Raw genomic sequence first — 8469 nt, 5'->3', positions numbered from 1 at the left:
TTTAGCACTGCCTACTCTGTAGGAGAGCTGTAGTATTACTTGCCAGCCATTCTTGGTAGTTGTGTTCTGATCCATGGAAGGTAGTTTTGAGCAGAAAACCTTCCCCACTATGACAGTCATATGTCCTATTAGGCCTTATAGTCAGTGTTCTTATAGTGAGACAACCCATTTTATACTGTGTTTACTTACGATTTACATGTTTTTCTTCTTCAAACAGGCAGAAAGAATCTGTTCCTGTATGTAATACAGACGATGCTGTTACCATCTTGCCACCCTCGTCCCCATTGCCAGGTATGTACATGTCTACAGCACCAACAATGTGAATGTTGACTTCAAGGCTCAAATATTTCCACATGGTTTTTCTGGTCTACTATGTTATCCATGTTTCATGGATCTCAGCTATGTTGACCATGGGTTCGTACTGTATCCCTATTTCCTTAATTTTGTACAGGAGTTTTTTTTCATGTATTCTGTATATTACGTTGCATCATCTATTAACCTAGTGAGATATAGCGACTGTGTTATACTGACACCCTCTAACAATCCTTCATTACCTATGTCTTGTAGATCACTCTGATGAAAACAACCATCTGATCTCAGAGGATAAGGAGGGCACAAGTGAGGACGATGAGAACTTTATCTTCCGAATATTTGCATCATCATCTTCTGAGAGGCTTTCTAAAGTAAGTATGTGATCGATAAATCCAAAATATGTACAAAAAAAGGATCTATAAAATTAAAAAGTATGTATATTTAATAACTTATTGTTATCCACATTTAGCACTCTACCACCACTAACGGGATGGTGAACAACGAGGATCCCAAGGCCCCTCCAGAGTGTACACCAGAATCCAACACAAACATCTCAGAAATGTGAGTAGATTATGGGGTCATTACTGGGAGCTCCAGGCTGATATATGTGCACAACACCAAATATAGGACATAAATACCATAATATCAAATGTAGCATCCACCGCCCCATGGTTATGGGTCATTGTGCTTTCAGCTTTCGGAATTGTTGGATATAACAGCCCATAATTGTGGCCGGTCATGCACTTTTAGTGCTGCCCTCACTGTAGGAGAGATGTAGTATGAAATGCCGGCCATTCTTGGTAGTTGTTTTCCTCTCAGCTCTCTATAAAAGGTAGTCTTGAGCAGAAGACCTTCCCCACTATGACAGTCATATGTCCTACTAGGCCTTATAGTCGGTGTTCTTCTAGTGAGACAACCCCTTTTATATGGAGTTTACTTGAGATTTACATGTTTTTCTTCTTCAAACAGGCAGAAAGTATCTGTTCCTGTATGTAATACAGACGATGCTGTTACCATCTTGCCACCCTCGTCCCCATTGCCAGGTATGTACATGTCTACAGCACCAGCAATGTGAATGTTGACTTCAAGGCTCAAATATTCCCACATGGTTTTATACAATACTATAGGTCTCTTATGTTATCCATATTATGACAAAGCAGATCCTATAAGAATATATTGTTACTGATTTTTTTTTTAATTTTTCATCAGAATTTCCATCTCATGAAGAAAGAAAATCGGCAATAAATCTGAGTATGGAGCAACAAAACTCAGAAAATGGAAAAAATGGGAAAAAGAGACGAGGTAAGTGTGAGAATCAACTCCATGTTGTGTGATGTCAGTGAGAATAATTCATGTGGAGTAGATGTCATCTGTCAGTGATGGGATTGTCACATGTATGATTGCTGACAATGACCCCTGACCTCTGTATGATAATATTCCTCTGCCGTCCGGCCACAGTGACTGCACAGCATTATCATGTAATATGGAGTCCCATCACTTACATTATATTTATTTCTCTTGTCATAGGTTCCATCTTCCGCCGGATCTTATCATCCTGCCGGCGTGGATTATCCAGGGCTGCTCGCGCATTTGCATGCTGTCACTGTTGCCCTAAAACCATCTAAAAGACGGGACACCTAAGCATCCAGCGCCCTGAAGTCCAGCAGATCCATCATCACTGCTGGAGCTGTATAGAAGGACCTTCACCATCTACCTGTGGCCTTCTGACTGGTCAACCTGGACAAGTTTCAGTAACGCCTCTGTCATCGGGCTCCGCGGTATTCATACTGCTCGTCTGACGTGTCATTTACTGATCACCTGGTATCTGACCTCGGCTATCTTCCTGACTTTGATTTATTCTATTGACAATGTTCACGATTTTATTCATCCCATTATTAATTAAAAAAAAGTAAAATCTGTTACTGTTGCTCTGATTCCTTTTTGTCTTGAATTCACAAATACTTGTAACTCACTAATTGCTCTTCTTCCCACTAAATGTATTTCTCATTATCCTTAATGCAGCAGTCAGTCTCATATTTCTGTCCAGCAATTACACTGGTGCATCCACCCTGTACCAGTCATTACACTCATCCACAAACCTCTCCACACTGCTGCACAGTCCTGCATCTCTACCATATCTACACTCCAATGAGCTAAGATTAACATCCTCCATAATCAGGACCTCCCACTCTCATGTCCAAGACATTTTCTCTGCTGCACCAGCTCTCAGGAGTGCACTACTGCAGGCAATCAGGTTCATTCCCACTATCAGAGATTTTAAGTGTGCAGTAGAAACAGATTATTTGTGGCAGGACTGTCAAATCACCTCACTATTCTAAGTTTTTCCTACAGCACTCAGTAGCACTTAATATTTGTACATATACAGATAATGGTTGGTGACTGGTTCATGCAGCCTTAATTCCACAAAGATAGAAATAAAAGGTCAACATGTTTCATACATCCAAACCATCCTTAATCATGGCAGAAAAACATAATTTTAAGTTCCCACTATGAATATTTGGTGAGATATCACAGCTGTGTATTTTCACAGCACAAAGAACGCATCTTACAGATCAGCAAATCACAGTGTGCTGACGCTTAGTGTTGTAGTTTTGAACAACACCATTCATTTTATCATATAATGTGTTGAAAAATGAGAAAAAATGCCAGGTTTGGGTTCCTTCATTTTACAGTGTGTATTGTGTTGTAAAAACAAACTGACAAAATGATTCAGAGTCAGTAGTACGATTACTGTGATACCAAACTTATAAGGTTTATATATATATATATATACAGTACAGACCAAAAGTTTGGACACACCTTCTAATTTAAAGATTTTTCTGTATTTTCATGACTATGAAAATTGTACATTCACACTGAAGGCATCAAAACTATGAATTAACACATGTGGAATTATATACTTAACAAAAAAGTGTGAAACAACTGAAAATATGTCTTATATTCTAGGTTCTTCAAAGTAGCCACCTTTTGCTTTGATGACTGCTTTGCACACTCTTGACATTCTCTTGATGAGCTTCAAGAGGTAGTCACCGAAAAAGGTTTTCACTTCACAGGTGTGCCCTGTCAGGTTTAATAAGTGGGATTTCTTGCCTTATAAATGGGGTTGGGACCATCAGTTGTGTTGTGCTGATGCCTTCAGTGTGAATGTACAATTTTCAGAGTCTTGAAAATACAGAAAAATCTTTAACCGAGAAGGTGTGTCCAAACTTTTGGTCTGTACTGTATATATATATATATATATATATATATATATATATATATATATATATATATATATACAGTGTTTAGCATAAATCAGTACACCCAAATAGATTTGTCAGCAAACCTGTAGTTTCCTTTCAGAATCATCATTTTATATGGGATACCATACTACAAAATACTCTCGCAAATTTGAGCCATTGAATGCAAACAAGATTTGGTATTTTGCAGACCCCAAAAAAGTAATTTTCTTAACAAACTCATTCAAGATCATGTTTCAAAAATGAGAACATCCCAGTAACAGTCTTAAGAGAAAAGCTAAGTTTAGACAACAAAATTCTAATTAACAAGAACTGAACCACAGGTAAGTGTAATTATTCATTAAACAGATGTCCAGCAGACAGGTGTCTGTAAAAGGAAGTTACTTAATAAAGAAAACTCCTTCCCATTTCATGCTATCAGCAATGGCACCACATAGAAGGGAAATGTCACAAAACCTGAGAAAGAAAATAATTTCTTTGCAATAAATGTAAAGTCTACAAGAAGATCAGCAAAACTTTACTTATCAGTCAGAATACTGTAGCAAAAGTGATGCAAAACTATAACAAAGATGGAACTGCAACCATCTTACAGAGACGTCCAGGCCGACTATGGAAGTTAACACCTAAACAAAAGCGTCCTCTGATGAGAAGGGTAAGTGGCACCACATAGAAGAGAAATGTCACAAGACATTTCTGAGAAAGAAAATAATTTCTTTACAAAAAATGTGAAGTCTACAAGAAGATCAGCAAAGCTTTTCTTATCAGTCAGATGGAAGTTAACATCTAAACAAAAGCATCTTCTGATGAGAAGAAAATCGACAGGCAAATTCATTGCTATTAGCTGAAGAAGTAGAAAGCCAAACTAAGGTGAGTGTTTTCCATGACACGACACGGTGTACACTGCAAATGAATGGCATTCATGAGTGTCCTCCACAAAGGAAGCCTCTCTCCCTTAAAGCCCATGAACAATAAAAGTCCGTCTACAATTTGCCAGGGTCCATGCTTAAAACTATGAGGACTACCGGGACTCTATACTGTGTATGTGCATCTTATGTGTATGTCCGTATTTTATGTTTGTGTGCACTATGTATATGTGACGCGCCCTGGGCCTATGTGACGTAGCGTTGCGCACGCAGGGACTACCCGGAGCCGGATCTGATAGGGGTAGTAGTCTCGTGGCGGTGACCCGGTCCATGCCCAGGGAGTCAGACTAAGTGGCGGTATATTAGCAGTAGATGTAGGATGACTACGCCACCCGTTGAATGCAGCTATGGAGCTCCCGCTGCAGGGCAGACCGCTGAGGCCGGTGGAAGGATGGTGCAGCGTGGATGGTATAACCCCCAACGGGAGGGGTATGGCCTCAGGGCAGCCGACGTGGAAGATGGGGGTAGCAGGAACCACTCAGAGACGATGCGGTGTAGTTCAGGGTCTTTACTGGTGACAAAGACAGACCCTCCCGGAGTACTTGCTAGCGATCGGGGCCTGGTCAGTCCTTGAGCAGATGGGATCTCCCCTGGCCAGGTGGAGTTGTAGGCCTTCCCAACTAACTGTACTCTTCTGGCTACCTTGCTAGAGGCGGGTAAAAGTAGCCCACGTCCCTGAGTGTACCGTGTGGTGCTCACCCGTATGGCCGGTGACTCGGGGCCTTCTAGTGCCTTCCGCTCCACGACGGCGGTGCTGGTCCCACGCGTGTGACCGTGCCTTCGGGTTTCTGGGCCAGAGGACTTGAAATCCCCTGCCGGACGGTTTCTGCTGCTGGGTAAGGGTTAGTCCCCACAGCCTCGGACTCCGGGTCCGGTGATAACTTCTCAGTCAGGGCGAGCTCTGCAGCTGCCAGCCCCTGACTCCTTGTAGCACTGCTCCCACAGAGCTCCTGTTGTTTCTTCCTATGCTGCTTCTCTTCTCTGTCTCTACTTCTGGCATGGCCCGGGAGCTGGGCCCAGCCGGAGCCACAGCTCCCTGTCCGCCCTCCTGGCTCAACTCTCCCTTTGAACTCTCTAACCCTGCCTCAGCCCCAGGTTTATATAGGGGAAGTCCTACCCCTCCCAGGACTGGGCAGGAGGTGTGGCATGCATAGGATTCCTGACCAAGAGACCTCCCACCTGCTCTCAGACATAACATTGCTGTTACTGTGGAAACCAGACCCCTGGGGTGCCACATTCCCCCCTAGTGAAATTTAGTACTCCGGGACTGAACATACTTTTGTCAACATAACAAGGCATAAAAAAAAAAATAACATTACAATAAGGAAACACATAAAGACGGTCACGGCGTGTCCGCAACCGGGTGCAGTCTTTGAAGAAAACAAAGGTGTCCATTTCACCAAAACAGGGAGACGTAACCAGGTAGGGGTCTGTCCTGCCCCGAGTCCTTAACAGTCTTTAGTCCATCCTGGGTTACGCTCCACTAACTGTACAAGGATTCCCGGTAAATCCACCAAGGACTCCTAAAAATAACTAGAAACACATAATTATTTACAGGATATGGCCGCTCTCAGGCCTCGGCCAGTGGGGATAAGGATTGGCTGCTCACAGTCCTCAGCCTGGTAAGGGATAGGGACACACGGGGAACAATTCACTAATCCCAACGGGGACCATATTTTAATTAGCAGCAGTCCTTGTACCCTAACGGGTAACTATGTACAGCTCTTTATTCACGCTACTTCCCTTCAGCAGCTATGTCCTCTTTGTGCTCCCTCCTGAGGGTAGTCCTCAGACCCGTCCGGGTCCTCTTGGCTTTCCTCGTATTGGTAGTACTGCAGCTCCTCCTCGGTTAGCCGGGTTAGTATCTCTGCGACAGTCCTCCTCCCAGGTGGCCAGGACTTTACCTCCCTTTGGGCTGCCCCGGTTAATTGGGCCACCAGGATGCTCACTTTTTGCTCTTCTGTGAGGGGGTACACCTGGAAGAGGCTATCCAGCTTTTCTCTAAAGTCATGTAGGGTATGTGACTCCCCTGAGTACTGGGGTAGCCAGGCCGCTCCCGGGATATAGGGCATGGTGAAAGGCATGACTGCAGCAGCGGTGGCGCTGGCGGGGGTTGAGGCAGTGAAGCTCTCCTCCGTATCCGACATCTTCCTCGCCCCTAGTGGACCGTGGCCTACCTTGCGATGATCCTCTTCCGTAGGCCGCGGCTCCGCAGTGGATCGTCAGGGTTGAGGACCTCTCGTCGCGCTCCTGTGACGTCGGCGTCTGCTGGGCTCCTTCCAGGACCTTACGCAACGTCCGGACGTGAGGCGGGGCTTCAGTTCTCGCGGGCTTTTCGGAGTCCACGCCCCTCTTCTTCCCGCGCGGCGTCCTCAAAATGGCGTCCAACGGCGGGAAAACTCCACAGATGGCGGGAAGAAGGCTGAAGATGGCGCCGGATGGCGGGAAAACTTCACGGATTGCGGGAAGAAGGCTGAAGATGGCGCCGGATGGCGGGAATCTTCACCACAGGTAAGTTTTAAAAGTCTCTCTTTCAGGCACGCAGTACCCGGTGGTTGCGGGCACGAAATCCTGCCGACTACGCCAAAAGTTGACGCGCCCTGGGCCTATGTGACGTAGCGTTGCGCACGCAGGGACTACCCGGAGCCGGATCTGATAGGGGTAGTAGTCTCGTGGAGGTGACCCGGTCCGTGCCCAGGGAGTCAGACTAAGTGGCGGTATATTAGCAGTAGATGTAGGATGACTATGCCACCTGTTGAATGCAGCTATGGAGCTGCCGCTGCAGGGCAGACCGCTGAGGCCAGTGGAAGGATGGTGCAGCGTGGATGGTATAACCCCCAACGGGAGGGGTATGGCCTCAGGGCAGCCGACGTGGAAGATGGGGGTAGCAGGAACCACTCAGAGACGATGCGGTATAGTTCAGGGTCTTTACTGGTGACAAAGACAGACCCTCCCGGAGTACTTGCTAGCGATCGGGGCCTGGTCAGTCCTTGAGCAGATGGGATCTCCCCTGGCCAGGTGGAGTTGTAGGCCTTCCCAACTAACTGTACTCTTCTGGCTACCTTGCTAGAGGCGGGTAAAAGTAGCCCACGTCCCTGAGTGTACCGTGTGGTGCTCACCCGTATGGCCGGTGACTCGGGGCCTTCTAGTGCCTTCCGCTCCACGACGGCGGTGCTGGTCCCACGCGTGTGACCGTGCCTTCGGGTTTCTGGGCCAGAGGACTTGAAATCCCCTGCCGGACGGTTTCTGCTGCTGGGTAAGGGTTAGTCCCCACAGCCTCGGACTCCGGGTCCGGTGATAACTTCTCAGTCAGGGCGAGCTCTGCAGCTGCCAGCCCCTGACTCCTTGTAGCACTGCTCCCACAGAGCTCCTGTTGTTTCTTCCTATGCTGCTTCTCTTCTCTGTCTCTACTTCTGGCATGGCCCGGGAGCTGGGCCCAGCCGAAGCCACAGCTCCCTGTCCGCCCTCCTGGCTCAACTCTCCCTTTGAACTCTCTAACCCTGCCTCAGCCCCAGGTTTATATAGGGGAAGTCCTTCCCCTCCCAGGACTGGGCAGGAGGTGTGGCATGCATAGGATTCCTGACCAAGAGACCTCCCACCTGCTCCTAGACATAACATTGCTGTTACTGTGGAAACCAGACCCCTGGGGTGCCACATATGCATACGTTAAAATGTGTATAGAGTATTAGCATGTGCAAATTTTATATGTGTGCCTAATATAAATATACATGGAAATGTATATGTAGGTGGTGCCTGATGGAGGGTGGGGGGCCCAGATCAGAAGTCCTGATTAAGGGCCCTTCACTGTCATTGTCTGCCCCTTATATAAACAGTAAAATCCTCTTTAATAACTGGACTTCCATTGGGGTGGACTTCTCATAGATGGCCAGTATGCATACTATATTGTGAATCTGGGCATCTCTCACAGAAAATCTGATCTGGATATGAGGGTGGTCTTCTATAAGCGGTGATGT

This window comes from Phyllobates terribilis, unplaced genomic scaffold, assembly GCF_046119375.1.
Source record: "Phyllobates terribilis strain yellow unplaced genomic scaffold, ASM4611937v1 Scaffold_199__1_contigs__length_3552030, whole genome shotgun sequence".
Taxonomy (NCBI): domain Eukaryota; kingdom Metazoa; phylum Chordata; class Amphibia; order Anura; family Dendrobatidae; genus Phyllobates; species Phyllobates terribilis.
Note: the sequence above shows the minus strand (reverse complement) of the source record.